This window comes from Rattus norvegicus, chromosome 4 (assembly GCF_021556685.1).
Source record: "Rattus norvegicus strain SHRSP/BbbUtx chromosome 4, alternate assembly SHRSP_T2T, whole genome shotgun sequence".
Taxonomy (NCBI): domain Eukaryota; kingdom Metazoa; phylum Chordata; class Mammalia; order Rodentia; family Muridae; genus Rattus; species Rattus norvegicus.
The window spans coordinates 164,240,493-164,259,144 of record NC_141537.1 but is presented as its reverse complement, the minus strand read 5'-3'; the positions used below and the strand labels follow the sequence as shown (position 1 = coordinate 164,259,144).

General features: G+C 42.7%; 1 protein-coding gene across 5 annotated transcripts in view; it reads right to left on the bottom strand.

The window, feature by feature from the left end:
* Positions 1–17,850, bottom strand: part of Clec2d (C-type lectin domain family 2, member D) — a 30,172-nt gene extending 12,322 nt beyond the window's left edge. The window contains exons 1-4 of one of the 5 annotated variants that reach the window (XM_087655498.1): positions 17,760–17,850; positions 10,714–10,781; positions 8,910–9,083; positions 6,166–6,238 (exon numbers count right to left, since the gene is read on the bottom strand). The gene's annotated coding sequence lies outside the window, so the exon portion shown is untranslated. Of the gene's footprint in view, positions 1–6,165; positions 6,239–8,909; positions 9,084–10,562; positions 10,643–10,713; positions 10,782–17,759 lie in introns of those variants that run through there. The other 4 variants (XM_087655497.1, XM_087655495.1, NM_130402.3 and 1 more) reach the window with 4 other exon arrangements.
* Positions 17,851–18,652: the final 802 nt, after the last annotated feature.

The following is an 18,652-nucleotide window of genomic DNA, read 5'->3' as shown; positions in this document are numbered from 1 at the left end:
AATACTCAAGTTAATAAAAAAAAAAAAATAGGGGGCAGGGATCAGTGACCCAAAAGCATGCTATCCTCTAAAGGAAATAAATGTAACTGAGAAATGTTTCTGATCTCAATGGTACAAAAATGCTTTTTTTTTTTTAAATCAAAACCATTTTTATTTTCTGTGGTGACAGGGATCAAAGTCAGAGCCTCATACCTGAGGACTGGCGAGTCTACCATTCATCTGTGACATTGCACACCAGTCAGTTATATCTCTATTTGAAAGGTAAAAGTTTTAAAGTTGCCCCAGTAGACACAAAGTTTAGAGCAGAAGAAAGAAACAGGTTAGGCCCCAGAATTGTATGTTCCAGGAAGCCTCTCCCAGGGCTATAGAATAGGCCGGTTCAACAGCTTTCTCCCAGGAACTAGCTGACCATGAAGTTAGATTAGAATCTTAGAGAACAATCTGAAGAAGCAGGAAGCAGCTTCTCCCAGGAGCTAGCAGATCATAAAGTTAAACAATCTTGAAAACCAGGAGTTTCTCCTTGTGATTTTTCACTGGTATTCTCAATATTTTCCAATGACGCCCTCCCTTCCCCCTTGGGTTGTGGTTTCTGCATTTAAATACCTCTTCTACCATCCACTTGATGTCGAACTCCATTGCCCCTGCCTGGGATATGAGTCTCCACCCCAGTGCACTCGTTCCTATCAATAAACCTCGTGTAAATTACAGCAAGGATGGTCTTACGTGAGTTCTTGGGGGGTCGCGTCATCCCGAGACTTGAGTGAGGGTCTCCCTGCTCTGGGGGTCTCTCATATTCACATCAGAAAAATCACTCAATCTTTCCCTACTATGCCTGTCTCCTTTCTTTTAGCCTCACCAAAACTTTAGTGTTATCAACAATTTCTTTTTTATATTATTAATTATTTTATATATTTACATTTCAAATCTTGTCCCCATTCCTGGTCTGCAACAAACACCTCATCTAAACCCCCCTCAACTTTGCCTATAAGAGGGTTCATGCCCAGCCAACCTACCCACTCTTGCCTCATACCTCTAGCACCTGCCGTTTTTGGGCATCAAGCCTCCACAGGACAAAGAGCCTCCCCTCCCAGTGATGCAGGATAAGGCCATCCTTGGCTACATATGTTGCTAGAGACATAGACCCACCCATGTATACTCTTTGGTCTGTGGTTTAGTCCCTAGGAGTTCAGGGGGGAGTGGAGTCCGGTTAGTTGATACTGTTGTTCTTCCTATGGGGTGGGAAAACCCTTCAGCTCCCTCAGACCTTCCTCAGACTATTCCATTGTGGTTCCTGGCTCAGTCCAAATGTTGGCTGTGAATATCTGCATCTGTCTTAAACAGGTATTAGCAGAGATTCTTAGAGGACAGCCACACCAGGCTCCTGTCTGAAACACTTCTTGGCATCAGCAACAGTATAGGGGTTTATTGTGTGTAGATGGAATGGATCCCAAGGTGTGTGTGGGGGGGGTGGGGGTAGTCTCTGGATGTCCTCTCTTTCAGGCTCTGCTCCATTTTGTGTTCTTGCATTTCCTTTATACAATTCTCAATGAAAATTTTTGAGATAGGTGTGTGGCCCCCTGCCTCGACTGGGTGGCCATATCTACCAAATGGGGGTGCTCTCTTCAGGTTCTACCTCCCCACTATTGGGTATTTTGGCTAATGTCATCCCCATCCTAGGAGCCTCTTGCATGCCTGGATCTGGCACTTTCGTGTGGTTTCCCCTCCTCCCTCCCTTCCCCACCCCGACCTTCAGTGCCACATATTTCTATTCATTCTCCTGATCCTCTGGACTTCTCTCCTGTCTCTTCCCAAACCAAATCCTGCCATCCATTCTTTTCCTCCGCCCCCTCTCCCACCTGTTCCCTTCCTCCCTCTGACTCTCATGATTATTCTGTTTCCCCATCTAAGTGAGTTTGAAGCATCCACACTTTGGTTGTCCTTCATGTTGAGCTTCATATGGTCTGTGAATTTTATCATGGGCATTCTGAGCTTTGGGGCTAATAATATCAGTGAGTTCAGTCCATGTTTGTCCTTTTGGGTTTGGGTTACTAGATTTCTAGTTAATATCAGGATGATATTATCTAGGTCTATCGATTTGCCTGATAAATTAATGAAGTCCTCGTTTTTAATTGCTGTGCAGTGTTGCCTTGTGCAAATGTAACACATTTTCTGTATCCATTCTTCTGTTGACAGACATCTGGGTGGTTTCCAGCTTTGATTTTTATAAAAAAGGCTATTATGAACATAGTTGAGCAAGTGCCTTTGTGGCATAATGGAGCATCTTTGGATATATGCCCAGGAGTGATGTAGCTGGTTTTTCAGGAATTCCACCAGCAATAGAGGAATGTGCCTCTATGTCCACATCCTCACCAGCATCTGCTCTTGCCTGAGTTTTTATATTAGACATTGTGGTAAGTGTACGGTAGAATCTCAGGGTTGTTTTGATTTGAATTTCCTGCTGAATAAGGATGGTGAACTTTTTTAGGTGTGTCTCAGCCATTTGAGATTCCTCAGTTAGGAATTCTTTGTTTAGCTCAGTGCCACATTTTCTTCATTGGGTTCTTTGATTTTTTTTTTAAGTCTAATTTCTTGAGTTCTTTGCATACTTTAGATATTAGCCTTCTTTAGATGTAGGGTTGGTAAGAATCTTTTTCCAATCTATAGGCTGTCATTTTCTCCTGTTGACAGTGTCCTTTGCCTTACAGAAGCATTTCAGTTTCATGAGGACACATTTGCCAATTGCTGATCTTTGAGCTTCAGTCATTGCTGTTCTGTTCAGAAAATTTCCCCTTCTGCCAATGTATTCAAGGCTGTTTACCACATTTTTCTTCTATTAGACTCAGAGTACCTTATTTTGTATGGAGGTCCTTGATCCACTTGATCCTTACTTTGTTCAAGGAGATAAAAATGGAACAATTTGCATTCTTCTACATACAGACACCCAGGTAGACCAGCACTATTTGTGAAAAATGCTTTCTTTTTCCCACTGTATGGCTTTGGCTTCTTTGTCAAAGATCAGGTAACCATAGGCGTGTGTGTTTATTTCTGCGTCTTCAGTTCTATTCCACTGATCAACTTCTCTGTCTCTGCACCAAGGCCATCCAGGTTTGTTTTTTCTTGTTGTTGTTGTTGTTTTGTTTGTTTCTTTGTTTGTTTTTTATTACTAATGCTTTGTAGTACAGTTTGAGATCAGGAAGGTAACTCCTGCAGAAGTTCTTTTCCTGTTGAGGATTGTTTTCACTATCCTAGGTGGTTTGTTTCTCCCTATGAAGTTGAGAATTGCTCTTTCTATCTCTGTGAAGAGTTAATTGGAATTGTTATGGGGTTACATTGAATCCATAGACTGCTTTTGGTAAGAAGTCATTTTCACTATGTTAATTCTACTGATCCATGACCATGGGAAATCTTTCCATCTTCTGCGGTCTTCTTGATTTCTTTACTCAGATACTTGAAGTTCTTCTCATACAGATCTTTCAATTGCTTGGTTTGAGTTGTACCGAGATAGTTTATATTATTTGTAACTATTGTGAATGTATTATTTCCCTAATTTCTTTCTCAGCTGGTTTTCCTTTCTGTAGAGGGAAAATACTGATTTGATTTAGATAATTTTATGCCAAGCCACGTTGATGAAGTTGTTTTTCAGCTCTAGGAGTTCTCTGATAGAATTTTTGGGGTTGCTTATGTATACTAGCATATCATCAGTAAAAATAGATACTTTGGCATTGTCCTTTTTAATTTGTATCCTTTTGACCTCCTTTTGTAGTTTCATTTTTCTATCTAAAACTTCAAATAATATATTGAATAGATACGGAGAAAGTAGGCAGCTATGTCTTGTCCCTGATTTTAGTGAGACTGCTTCAAGTTTCTCGTCATTTAATCTGATATTGGCCATTGGTCTGCTGTATAATGCTTTTATTATGCTTAGATATGTGCCTTGAATTCCTGATCTTTCTAATACTTTAACAAGTAGGGTTGTTATATATTTTGTCAAAGGAATTTTCAGTATCTAATCAGATGATCATGTGATTTTTTTTTGAAGTTTGATTATATACTGGATGGCATTGATGGATTTTGCTATAGTGAACCATCTCTGCATCACTGAGATAAAGCCTACTATGCTTGCTCTTGTGTTGCAGTAAATCTCTATCTTAAATAAGCTTGTGCAAAAGCCACACAACTCAGTTACAATATTTATAAAGTTTATGCCCATGTTAGTTAGATCTAGCATTACATTAATCTATTCCGCAGCTATGACATCCACTCATCGTCAGGGTAGCCCCTCTTAGGGAAGCAGAATTAACATCAATACAAACAGCACCAGGGCAATCAAAAACATTTCCTTCTTTTTGTCCAATTAAAAGACTTTTCTCTCAGATATAAATTGAGCACAACCATCCCAATCATGTAAATATAAAGTATAAGATACACTTAACATCCAGGCCATCATATTTGTCAATTTAGATAAAGCACTCTACCACCAATCCTAACTTAAAGAGCTTGCAATTCAATACCTGAATTAAGTTCTGGTTTTAGCTTCTATTACTATCTGAAAACCATCCTCTCAAATCTATATCATCTCTCTCAATGGGAAACAAGTTGAATTGACTATGAGACTAAAACTTATCTTCAACCCCACCAGAATCTAAGAATGAACTTAATATTACCTGAAAATATAGGCAGCACAAAGCACAGCTTGCAAAAATTAGCCAACTTGTCCAGGCAGCTGACTAACCTGGACAGTCCCTCATTCCTCAAAACATTGCAGATTCAGTCTTCAGACTTCCAGCCATGATCATCTGACAGACTTTTGTAAATCAGAATTATGAAGGACTGATTACTCTATATTGGCAGAGCTATCCAGTCGACTATTTCACACAGTGTGTCTTTTCCTGGACAATATTTTTGTCTGTAGATGAACTAAGACAAATCTTGCCCTAGTGGCTAACTTGCGACAACTGGAGAAACTCCACTGATGCCCAATTTTTTATTTAAACCAAGAAGGGGGTACTGTCAGGGGCAGATATGTCCCTAGTCAAATGATCTTTAATAAGGAAATGGCCTTAAATATCAAATTCTGTGGAATTCTCATGCCTTTGAAGACTATATACCTATGTAAAGTATATCTGAACTATTAAACCTAACTATTCTTAGTCATTTCTACTTAAGTAAATAAAAATCCTTTTATTATAATCAACTAAGAATATAATAAACTATTTGTTTTCTTTCTGGCACTTAACTTGCATTACTCAAACTTAATGAAGCGTTTATAATATCAGTTATTGAAGGATTGGGTCTAAGCCTTATATTCTAGATAAGTTGCATAAGCACAATTGTAGGGAGCCATTCTGAGGTATACAGTCACAGAACACTCAGCCCTAAGATGGCTGCTGCAAGATTATGAGATTGTTGGACAAAAGCCTTTCCCACGAACTGACAGCATAGGAAGATTCCGGGAACAATCACAGGATGTTTCAGCTTGCCCAAACACCAGATGTCTCCACCGCATGACGTCTTCACTTCTGCTATCACTGCTAAGAATGCCTTCGCCCCTCCCTCCTTTGTGTTTCACAAAGGTCACTCCCCCTATCTGAAAGCCTTATAAGCTGTAATGCTCGCCCCAATAAACGAGACCTTGACAACAGAACCTTGCTTGGTCTCCTTCTTTTCTCCCCCCCACCCCGCTTGACCCACAGGTAGCACCTCTTTGGGACCCTGAATGGACAGGTGACACATTGACTGACAAAGAGTAACAATATTAATTTCATATTTTGCATCAATATAAGAAATTCACAGTAATAAAACCTTAGATCTACATCAATCTGTAAATTCTGTAACAATGTAAAATTATAACTTACATTTGCATCAATTATAAAGATTTCTACCAATAAAAGATGTGGTTATACAATGTTCTGTTTAAGACTAAATTTCATGACATATCCCTATTTGTCTATTCCTCTAATTTCTAGGATATTACTATGTCCCTCCTTTCTTCCACGCCCCTTTCCTTTACCTAAGAAGGAAAGATAGAGAAGAGGAAAGGAAAAGTAGAAATCCCTAAGTCTAAGCTCAATAATTTCCTCCTTGTCCAAAGCTACATTAGCAAATTACCCCTTAAATGACAACATATCTACAATTCATAAAATAACCAGAACCATCCACGCCAACCTGAAGGACTGGGACAACAATCTTCATTTGCTTGCTTCTAGCTTAATTGGGGTGAAGAATTCCCTTCTGTGGCCTAAAGAGAAATAGGAAAATTGGTTTTGTCAAAGGAGGGCAAGTGGGCATTATTTGCCTTCTGGTTCCTGTGTGCTGAGAAAGTTCATGGCTGGCATCCTAACAATAACACTCTGAAATGCTGGATGGGTGAGCTAGCTGTCTGGAAATGTCCTGGAAGCAAGTTGTTAGATGGTAGTGAAGCAATAATTTGACCCTCTTTATTCCCAAAGTCAAGATGGCAACCAGTCATGTGCTGTTCACCCAGTGTGTATACTTTCCTCCTGTCAGTTTGGCGGGCTCTCTTAAACAAGCAAGCTCGTCATTTACCATCACCATCACCATTCAATCAATGCTGATGTTGCTGGCACTGCCTCTGCCACTGCCACCCCCCAATCTTGGGGCCACACTGGACAGAAGTTGAATAAGGGTGCAAAGTCGGGTAGGGAGGGAAGGAAGAGTGGGAGTTAGGAGAGAGTACGGTTCCCAAAAGTCCTGTATATAGGAAGTCCATAGTTATGCAGAAATTTTTTAGATCAAGAAAGATGTCATTGCCAAGACAATGTGGTGGCCCTTTGTCTAAGGGGTATTATGGCCAAGCCACAGAACAAAGAAAGACTGGGCCCTTTGAACATATGGCTGGAACAGCACCTATTCAGATATATTGTGTAGCAGACATCCCAAGGGTAACTGAGGATCAGGTTTAGACTCAGTGTTGGTCATCTCCCAGCCTAGCAGGAGCCCCAAGGCCTATGATGCAGTGTCCTGAGTGATAACCTGGGGTCTAACAGTAGAGAGTAGTGAAACCTTGGGAAGCCATCTCCAAATCCAAATGGTCCCAGGAACAAAGAGATGGTCGATCTCTGTTCCAGAATGGTAGGGCTTGCCCTGGTATGGCATCTGCTTGGCAGGCTCAGAGAAAGACACCTGGTACCTCTTAGGCTATGGCTGGGAAATGATGACACCTTCAGCTCAAAGGTATGTTTACTACATTCCTTAAGGGGAGAGTAGTAAAGAAGTTGTTTCAGCACTGCTAGGGTCCTAACCCCCTCCCCCCACCGAGTGGCGACCCAACTTCTCTTGGTGTTTTATCAGTTAGAACAAAATCTATAAGGTTGTGGAAACAACTGATGTTATAATGTCTAAGAATTTCATGGAACAAAAGTCAATGAAAGTCTTAGGATGAAATTATCCAAAAGAATATATTCATTACAGAGACATTTAATGAAAACTGATGTCAAGTTTAAATATACCTGGAAGCAAAAGGAACACCACACACACACACACACACACACACACACACACACACACACAAAGGTGAAACGTAACTGCCTGCCATTTTCAAGCACAGTAAAAATGAAAGTTTCTCAAAATAAGCAGCAACTTCCACATATGGTTCTGTAAGGCTGACAGATTAACACTTTACTGACCATAGATGGTTTGAAAAGCTGTGGGCCATCTTTACCCCTTAAAAAAAAAAGAAAGAAAGAGAGAGAGAAAGGAAGGAAGGAACAAGAGAAGGAAGGACATTTATTTGATGTACACTACTGTTAGGCACACCCAAATTGTCACAAAAGACATCGCCCCATTGTATCTTATTAATGCATTACATTATATATGAGTTCACAATTTTTCCACAGTCATCCACTGATAGATTCTGGTGTATGTTTGGTTGGAGCCTCCAACTTGGCCGACACCCCCATTGCCACCATCCCAGCTATGGCACCAAAAGACCAGTTCAGCTTTCCTGGCAGTTGTAGCAACCTTCTCCCCTACCTAGGGGACCACATTTGGGCATAAGCCCAGCTTGTGGCAGACAGGTCATTTTACTTCACCTACAATCTATACATAAAACTTCCCTGTCCTAACCTGGGCAGGACTTCTTCCGCATTGTCCCCTGAGACTGATAAACTTGCCCTGGAGCTGTTATGAATTAAATATGCTTTTCTACTTTTAATTCAGCTTGAATTGGCTTATGACATCAGCAGAGAAACCCAGTAGTGTGTTGCATGTGCTGACTATTATAAACAGTGTTACAACACACAAGCAAGTAAACATAACTCTTACCAGGGGCTGGAGGAGTAGAGAGGGAGGACACGTTATTTTTATCATGTGGTATAAGATCTGGTGTTCAAAGGCACAGTAGGATGAATACTGCTCACGGTAATGGACACTATGTCTAAAGCCAGACCAAGGGATTTTGAAAATAGTCATCACAATGACCCAAGAGCATGATCATTAATTTTAATGTGTCAATCAAAACACCACATCCTACCCTGGCTGTGAGCTTTTTGGAATTGCTCACCAGCAGGGGCCGCCACTGGCAGGAGATGAAAAAGCCACCATTTTAGAATTTCATGATTTAATATCGCTTAGTCACGGGCTTTCTTAGGGCCCTCTGGTAGCCATCTAGACCCTAAGCCCTCAGAAGCGCCTGGCTTATCTGAGAAACAAGAGTATTACTCATGACCTTTCTCTTTGGGTATTAGTCAGAGGAGGTGAAACCTTAGAGAAGCTGTGCTTCTTTGAGAGAGCCTGGCCTGCTGACAGCAAATATAGTGACTTTTACTGAATTCAGCTGCCACTGCTGTGAGAACCAGGTTGCCATTTTTATCCCATTAAAAAAAGTCTGAGGAGCAAAGGAAATCTTTACTTTTGTCAGTTTTCCCACCACAACAGGAGCTCTGACTTACTGTGAGGAATTCTTGACTCTGTGGAACCTGACAATGACTCAGAGGCAGAGGCAGCAGACAGACCACAGCTGCTACTCTGCCTCAAGGAGGTCTGTCCTTCATTCTGTGTAAGGGTCCTGGAGAGGAGTGGGGGAGGATCCTGTAGGTGTGCACTGGATGGCATTTAGTAGGGCCCTAGGATTCAAGGGAGACATGGTTAGATCTCCCTCCCCTTCAGCTTGTCCCCTACCTCCCAGAACAGTGTTTCCAACCATCACAGCAGGTAGGCTGCCCAGTCTGGAGGAGCTTGGCCTGAGATCCTAGGGCTGACACTAGGCCCTGGATCTAGCAATAATTGGGAACTCTGTGCTTCAAGAAATTCGCTATTTTATTCCTAAACAATATTATGGTGGGGGTGGAATCATGGCTGAGCAGTGGAAGGCACTTACTGCCCTTGTAGAAAGACACTTAGTTCATTTCCAACACTCACATGGTGGCTCACAATTGTCTAAGTCTGCTTCCAGGGGATTCAATACCTTCTTCTCACCTCTGTGGAAACCAGCCATGCACGTATTGCACACAGACATACAGGAAAAGCACCCATACAAATTTTAAAAAATTGTTTTTTTTTTAATTAAAGGGGAAGAGAGTTAAAGAATAAAATATATTTTTTTTCAAAATGGAGAGGATGCAGTTTTAAGTAGAAATCTTCAATGTCCTGTTCTCATTATTTATTATGAACTAAAACTGTAGATGGTTTTGCAGGTGGGATAAATCTCACAGCCCCACCCTACAGAAAAACACCTGGGATACAATATCCAACACTAGGACCAAAATTGTTCCCTGAGGCCACAAGTGTTATTTAAGGCCAGAAAGACTATACCACATACCAGAGTCCTAAGGAAGAGGGAGAATTTCTGACAGCTTAGAAGTTTGGGGAAGGGGGAATACATCCCCTGCTGTGGGAATCTGAAAAGGAAGGTTTGGAGGAGGGGCACTTTATGTGTGGGCTGGGTGGAAGAATGTGCCTGAGCCCATTCAAGGTCATCCAGTCCTCCAGGAATCTGGAAACCTACCCAAAAGGGCCCTTTTCTTGTGCAATAGCAGGGATTTCAGAATCAAGTATGTGGGCAGGCCATCAAGCCAGTGTAAAATTCAGTCATTCTGGAAGGGAGATTCTAAGGGAATGAGTAAGCCTGCCAGGAAGGGGGTTGGGGTGAGGTGGTGGTATTGGTTAGACAATGACAACGATGGTGATGATGATGATGAAGAAGATGAAGATTTCAAACTTAACACTTTACAACAAGTGCCACTGCCCTCATGGCTGCTGTACTTTAATTACAGTTATTGATTACCGTAAATCCCAGCCTCACTGCTTCTAGGGTGCAAGTTTATAGCACTTTCTGAAAGTTAATGGAGTGCAAATTCCAGATGCCTGGGAAGAGGATACAACAAGTTTGCTGTTGGTTGCACTTCCCCCAAACATATTTAAGTAAGAAAGACCATACTAGAAAAATACATTCCTACCCCCTGCAGAGCTCCCCACCCCACCCACCACAGCCACCACCCATCTATAAAACCCAAGGTGGCAGGCTAACAGGAGTAAGGTTCAGCTCCTTTCATGAAACTCCCTTCTCTCCATTTAGTTTAGTTTACATTTCATTAAATACATACGGTTTTCTCCTGTTTCCAAGCAATCTGGGGAGGGAGGATCTGCACCTTCTTCTTGCTGAAGCAATGAGCCTCTGATGAATGAAAACACCGGAACAGCCTGAGATCCTGTGGGTGGAGTTTTAAACCAGCTGACCTGTGATTGGGCTCCTACCTAGATCTGACCACGGGCTCCATAAATGAAAATAGGGGGCGGGATCAATGACGGAAAAGCATGCTATCCTGTAAAGGAAATAAATAGTACTGAGAAATGTTTCCGGTTTCGACGGTCCAAAGGCATTTTTATTGTGTGTGTTGCCAGGGATCATACTCAGAGCCTTGTACATGAGAACTGGCAAGTCGACCACTCAGCTGTGACATTGCACACCAGTCAAAAATAACTATTCACTTCAGAAAATCACTCAACCTTTTTCTACTATGCATATCTCCTTACTTTTTGCCTCACCAAAACTTTACCACTGTCAACAATTTCTTTTTTATATTATTAATTATTTTATATATTTACATTTCAGATGTCCCCATTCCTGGTCTCCTACAAACCACTCATCTCGAGCCGCCACCACCACCTTTGCCTATAAGAGGGTTCTTCCCCAGCCACCTACCCACTCCTGCCTCACACCTCTAGCATCCACCTGGATGCTAGAACATCCAGCCTCCACAGGACAAATTGTATCCCCTCCCACTGATGCAGGATAAGGCCATCCTTGCCTACATACATAACTGGAGCCATAGACCCACTCATGTATACTCTTTGGTCTGGGGTTTATTCCCTATGGTCTCAAGGGATGTGGGCCTCCAGTTAGTTTGTTCTTTCTATGGGGTGGCAAAACCCTTCAGCTCCCTCAGACCTTCCTCTGAGTATTCCATTGTGTTACCCGGGTCAGTAGGTAAGATTTGACCTGAGTCTTAATTTCCAGGAGACTCCGTGAATGAGACGTGAGACCAGAGACCAATGCAATAGCATGAGGATTAGTATTATTCTAGCAAGTTGGGGTCTGCCGGCCTCTAGAGGAGAGGTGACCCTGAACAATACATAAAGTACAGTTTTATACATCTAAAGGAAATGCATTCCTTTAGATAATGGTGAGACAAGCCTGCTGTGAGGACTGGGCTCCTGGCGACCTCTGGGAACTGCCCCAGACAGGATTGCTGCACTCCATCCTGAATGAGAGGGATTGTCTGAGGTTGGTGCACTTCCTCCTGTATGGGAAGGGCTGTCTCCCGCTGGTGGAAAAGTACTAGCTCTCACATTTCCCCGTTTTTCCTTGTTAGTGTTTCAATCATGAAATCATCCGGATTCCTTGGCCATACAGCCTGGTATTGTTATCTGAGCACCATTACTTGCACTGTATTAATGCAGTCTTCAACAAGAGATATAAGGCAATTTAGAATGCAGAGTCCGAAAGTGAAAAGCAAAAGCAACACAATTAAAGGTTCCATCAGGGTAGAAACCAGGGTAGTCACCCATGGGGAGGAATTAAACCATGATTCGAACCAACTCTTTGTCACCTCTCTTTCTCTGTTTCCCTTGGCTAGCAATTTCCGAATTTTGGCCATATTATCTCTTACTACTCCTGAATGATTTATGTAGAAGCAACATTCTCCTAGTGCTGCGCATAGCCCTCCTTGTTGTAAAAAATAGTACATCTAGGCCTCTTTTATTTTGGAGAACCACCTCTGCTAAGGAAGGTACTGATTCCTGTAGGTGAGAGATGGAGTCTTCAATTCTCTGGGTGTCAATATCGATGGCCGTTCTCAGATCAGAGTAATAATGGGACTGGGTTGCTAGTGTAAGACTCTCAGAGAGAATCTTCCCTCAGGAGGGAGATCCTCAAGCCCAATGACCAGACCGAGTCCACAGGCTGTAATCTGTAAGAGGATTTTTATTGATCAGGATACACAGGTATCTGTGGGTGTCTCAGTCAATTCGGAAGACTGGCGCGCCTAGCAGAACCAGGGACGGGTTTTTATAGGGCATTGAGGAGCAGAAGCAGGCTTATAGAAGCAGATGTATGGTTACAGGGATGTGATTGGTGGAGTAAATGAGGCATACGTGTATGTTACCTATTTTGGCTATAATCATAACAGTGAGTTAGCAAAAAGTACATGGTGGTCAGGGCTTCCGGGGGGTCAGGGACTTTTTTTTTTCTTGCCAGGTGGCCCATGGAGCAGTGTCCATAATTTAGTCTGGTTTCTGCATTTTGTTTTCTTTTCTGGTCTGTTTCGTCTAAATGATGGGTCAGCTTGTCCCACATATCTAAAAACTTATTTTTTATTTTTATAGTTGAGGGCCTTGGGCTTGTACAATTCCCTTTCTGGGAGGGGGTCTTTCATTCCCCCATTTTCTTTTTGTCCTTGAGTGGAATCTTCCACTCAACTTGGTTAAGGTACCTCTGTTTCTTGTTGTTTCACCATCTGATACTGTTGTCTCAGCACAAAAGTTTGAATGACTGAAAGTCTGTATCTCTTATTATTTCTGTCTGATCTGTATAGAAACAACATTTTTTTTAGTGTAGCACACAGACTCTTTCTTTAAGGAATATCAGGTCTAATCTTCTCTTATTTTGAAGGACTACCTCTGAGAGGGAGGTTAGGTGTTCTTGGAGGCTAGCTAAAAAGTCTTTTTTATTTTTTTTATATCTGAGTCAATGGCAGTTCTGAATTCTCTATAAGCCTTGTATTGTAGGGCAACAGTAGATGTCCTTGTGTTGTCCTTGTAGCACCTAGATAGCCTTAAATAATTTTTAACTCTCTTTTGTGTCTTATTAAGTCTTTAGCATCAGGATTTTAATCTGGACACTATCTGAACCTATACACCAAGGTCTTTTAGAACTTTTAAACTTATATAGATTGTGATCCCTGAGGCACAGTCCCAAGAAGTGTTAGGAGTACTAACATATGTAATGTTATATCATTTGTAATAAAAATCAAGCCTATCCTTACACCTATTTCGAGGGAACCCAGGGCAAACAGGCAAGCATGAAATTCTTGTTTCTAAAACACACTCCTCAAGTGAGCATTATAGCAACCTCTCAATCACTTAAGTCTAGGGAGCTTTTTGAAGATCTGAGTGTCCCTCTAGGTCTCAGCTCTCAGCCCCAACAGCTAGTACGCTGCTGGTGAGGGCTGAGACTTGACGGCTGTCAGGGTGGTCAGCAGCACCAGGTATGGTTCTTTCTAGCGAGGCTCGAGTGTCTGGGCTCAGTGTAGCTGTAGTCTCCAACCTGGAACTGATGACATGTCTCAGGGGTCTCTGGGGCATAGGCTGTTGTCAGCTGTGAGCAGATTTCTTTCTGTATCGCCTGTAGGTCTTTTAGCCTGGCATATAAATCATTATTACTATGACATGTTGGTTCAGTAACATCAGTCAGGGGAGCTGAGGCCCCGTATAAGATCTCAAAGGGTGTAAGGCTGAATCTGGAAGAGGTATTTCTTGCTCTGAAGAGAGCAAGAGGGAAGGAGTGTCACCCAGTCTGTGCCAGTCTCTATGGTCAATTTGGTCAGGGTCTCTTTTAAAATTTTATTTATTTATTCTACCTGTCTTGAACTTTGAGGTCTGTAAATATAACGTAATTTTTAATCAACCTCTAAATACCTGGCCACACCCTGGCTTACCTTGGCAACGAAAGTAGGGCTGTTGTCTGACCAGATTACCTTGGGCATTCTAAATCGGGGGAAGATTTCTTCTAGTATCTTCTTGATGACTATTGAGGCCGTCTCTTGCTTGGTGGGGAAAGCTTCTATCTATTCCTGAAAAGATATCTATAAACACTAGGAGACATTTATAACCATATTTTTTTGGTTTTATCTCTGTGAAGTCCACTTCTTAGTAGTATCTAGGCCGTTCCCCACGGAGCCTCTTACCACAGTCAACCTTCCTGAAAACAGTTACCTTTTGACCTGGTATACATCAGTGTACGATCTGTTACACGAGATACTTGAGACCTGTGACATAATATTTAGTTTTTGAAAACGTCTGGATGAGTTTGCTTACCCCTAAGTGAGTCTATTGATGTATTTGTTTTACCATGGCCTCTGCCTATTTTTGTAGCAGGATCTTTTTTCTCGTTGAGGTGTACCAGAGTCTCTTCCTTGGCCTGGCTGGGTCATGGAGGGCCCTTAACAGAGCCAGAATCTCTTTTTTTTTCTTGTCCTCAGATGTCAGCAGGCCCCTCTGCTGATGGGCTGTAGCAAAGGCATATGTGTTGTCCACATAGATGTTAAGTCTCCTTCTCGGCTCAAGGGCTTTGGTGAGGGGAGCAAGCTCTACTCTCTGAGTAGTGATGCCTTCTGGTAGGGCCTGAGCCCATATGACTCTGTTTCTATCAACCACTGTTGTCCCAGCCCATCTTTTTTTTTCTCTAAGAAGCTGTTCCCATCTATGAACCAGATGGCATCTACCCCCTTTGGTGGCTGGTCAGTCAGATCTTTATGCCACTCCTGTGCTTTAGTGAGCTCCTGCTGACAGTCATGAAGGGGGGTGTCTAGGTCGGGGTCCGGGAGCAGGGTTGCAGGGTTTAGACTCGTAGGGGCAGTCTGGAATCACAAGGAACAAGTGGGATACCCAGCCCACGCCAAGGTCCACTGTTCTTCAGGTAGTCCATGAGTATCATTTGTTGTCGGTAGTCCCCTGTACTCAAAGTCTTTTGCTGGACAGTAGCCCATTTGGGCATCGGAGCACAGAGTGTTGGGCCCCCGTATTCACAAAACAACTGGGCAGGCTTCCCTTCTATCTTAGCGCATAGCCAGCACTCTAGGACCAAGAGGCTTGCCTTCCGGGCTGCTGGAGAGGCCCCTCTTGTTCTTCTTGGGGCAGTCCCTAACCCAGTGTCCTTTTACCTTGCGATAGGCACACTGATCTTTAGCTAGGAATTCTCTTCTGTTGTCAGGTACTATCTTCTTAGGTTCCCCAACTACTGTGGCCAGTATATGTTCCTCTCTTGTCTTTTATCTCTCTTTAGCTCTCTAGCTTCTTTTTTTGTCTCTTTTTTTTTAGCTTTTTGTTCTTTTTATCTTTTTTTTTTCTTTTTTAGTCTCTCTCTCATATCTTCTGCATCTTCCTCTACAGCTATTAGATGCTGTCCATTTATGTAACTATATTTTAACTTTATTTTTTCTGTAACTTATACTAACTCTCAGCAACTTAGCTTAACCCTTTATATTTTTGTAACTTTTTTTTTATATCTTTTCCTTATCTTAGCCAGATTGGTGGGGCATTTTCTAGCCCCTCGGAGACCCACCCTTGGAGCCTGGTGGCAGACCTGGAGCACTCCCTACCTTTAGGGGTATTCAAGTCAACAGTCAGGAGTGAGGGTCTTTTATCCATGTCTGGATTTATCTTTCTGGCCTTTAGTAGGACTCTGTCTTTCCTCGGTAGTAAAGAAGACCTGTAACAGTTACTAACAAGCATCTCAAATGGGATGATGAGAAAACAAGAGAATCTTGAGAATACAGGTCTACTGAACAGGACAAATAGCATTTAGTCACACAGCTAAACCAGGAGGACTTTTTGGGACAAAAAGGCCGTTGTAAAAATAAGCACAAGCTTTGTGTCTGTGAAACAGAACGGCAAGCAGAGGGAGCTGATCTGTTACTGACTGTCTCTCTGGACTTAAGAACTAATAACAAAAGGATGGAGAGATGGTTAGGACCTGGGTGCTAGATGTCAAGTGGCTGACAAAAGAATTGTAACCAGTTCACCTGGGACTTTCAGGACCTCAGTAGCAGCCCTTTACCAAACTGTCTCAGTGGGCTAAAGGCCCATGGAAAAGAAAACATTAATCCTGACCTTGGCCACAGCCAAAGCCTGAATTCTAAATTTTGACTGGCAAAACAAAGTTCTTCACAGTTTGTTGCAGATTCTTTTTGAAACTATTTTAGGGGCTTTTCTGTCCCCCAACCTGGGGCATTTTGACCACAGGGGCAGGAACTGGCTGCTGTGGGGATAGGATCAAAGGCACTCTCCATGTCAATGATGACTAACAGGGAAGGTTACTTAATGTTGGAGATCAACTCCTTTCTTGGAATAGGGCCAGCAGATATGGCAGGCTCCCTTAAAGAACTTCTCTTAATGAACACTCTCCTTCTGTGAGCAAGTGTTGAAGATCTGGCCACTGAAGGCAGCAACTGGAATTTTTTTTTTTCAGGGCCAAAAGTCTCATAATATAACCACTAACTCTATGTTATCTTTTTGTTGTCAAAGCCGGCCGGCCTCATCACCTTGAAACTCCTCTTATGCTGACTTGGCCTGAGCTGTGCCACTGCCCACGAGCAGCCTGCAGCTTGCTAGCAGGCCTGCATGCTTGTCACCCTCAGCCCCTATATTTTTTTACTCTGTGTTGTCCCTTTCTTAGAAGCTGTGAATGTTTAAGCAACAGGGAGAATTTTTCTTTAGGATCTAAGGTAAAGCTTTCAGGCTCTTGTTAATACCTTCTTCAGACAGGGTCACTCACTAACCTGAAGTTCTTCATACACAACTGTTAACAGCAGCTAGACTGGACAAGGGGAGCAAAGGGAGGGGCATCTCTCCTTGGGGAGGAGGCTCAAGAGAGAAAGATAAAACTCCCTGGCAGAAAACAATTTTTCTCAAGAAAATTATTTCCAAGTTAAGCACCAAGAGGACCAAGTAAAACTCCTTGACAAACAAAGCAAACAGTTTTATGATTTTAAACACAGTCGTCATTCCAAGATTTTAAACACAGTCGTCTATCCAAAGTCCAAAAACGAAACAAAAGTCAAAAAGACACTCGACAATACCACAGAAAACAACCCAGACAAACAAGACCAAAACAAAGAATCCTGTAACCAATTTCCACAAATGTTCAAAGAAATTTAGGACACAAAGAAGACAAACAATTTCAACAGTCAGACAGACAGACGCACCATGCGGCTTCGGTGTCAAACTGAAACCAAAAATTCAGAGGCGACGAGGGTCCGGATCCTTCAGTGGATCCGGCTCTCTCCTCTCTCCTCCAACCCAAAACCATGTATCCTTCCGATACAGCCTGAGCCCCGAAAAACCAGGCTCCAAACACCCTTGGAACATCTTCCAGGGCTGCAGGGGAGAAGTTCGAGCTCGTCAGCTCCTTCTCTGGCCCGCCCAAATACAAACGGTATAGACCCAAGCCAAGTAACTAAGCATTTACAGAACAAGTCACAAAGCAAGACAAGACAGGACAAGACAAACACTGGCCAGCTTACCTCCCGGTGGGTGGTCGGCGGTCTCTAGGCAGAGGATCTCCGATCCCGGACGAGCCCCCATATGTAAGACTCTCAGAGAGAATCTTCCCTCAGGAGGGAGATCCTCAAGCCCAATGACCAGACCGAGTCCACAGGCTGTAATCTGTAAGAGGATTTTTATTGATCAGGATACACAGGTATCTGTGGGCGTCCCAGTCAATTCAGAAGACTGGCGCACCTAGCAGGACCAGGGACGGGTTTTTATAGGGCATTGAGGAGCAGAAGCAGGCTTATAGAAGCAGATGTATGGTTACAGGGATGTGATTGGTGGAGTAAATGAGGCATACGTGTATGTTACCTATTTTGGCTATAATCATAACAGTGAGTTAGCAAAAAGTACATGGTGGTCAGGGCTTCCGGGGGGTCAGGGACTTTTTTTTTCTTGCCAGGTGGCCCATGGAACAGTGTCCATAATTTAGTCTGGTTTCTGCATTTTGTTTTCTTTTCTGGTCTGTTTCGTCTAAATGATGGGTCAGCTTGTCCCACATATCTAAAAACTTATTTTTTATTTTTATAGTTGAGGGCCTTGGGCTTGTACAATTCCCTTTCTGAGAGGGGGTCTTTCACTAGGGAGGCAATTCCGGTCAATAATCCTCCCAGGCTAGCACCTATGAGGACACTCAGGGCTAGGGCACTTAATAGGTTCTCTTTTCTCCTGTAACAGTCCTGTAGTTTTTTCTATTTCTTTGAGGAATTCTAAATTCTCCTGGTACAAAAGCCGGTCAGACAAGTCTCTGTGCCATCCATGGGCCTCTGCTAATATCTGCTGACAAGGGAGCATCCAGGTTTGGGTCTGGGAGCAGGGTAGCCAGGTTGAGCCCTGCCAGCAGGGGTGAAAGTGATCCCATCTGAAT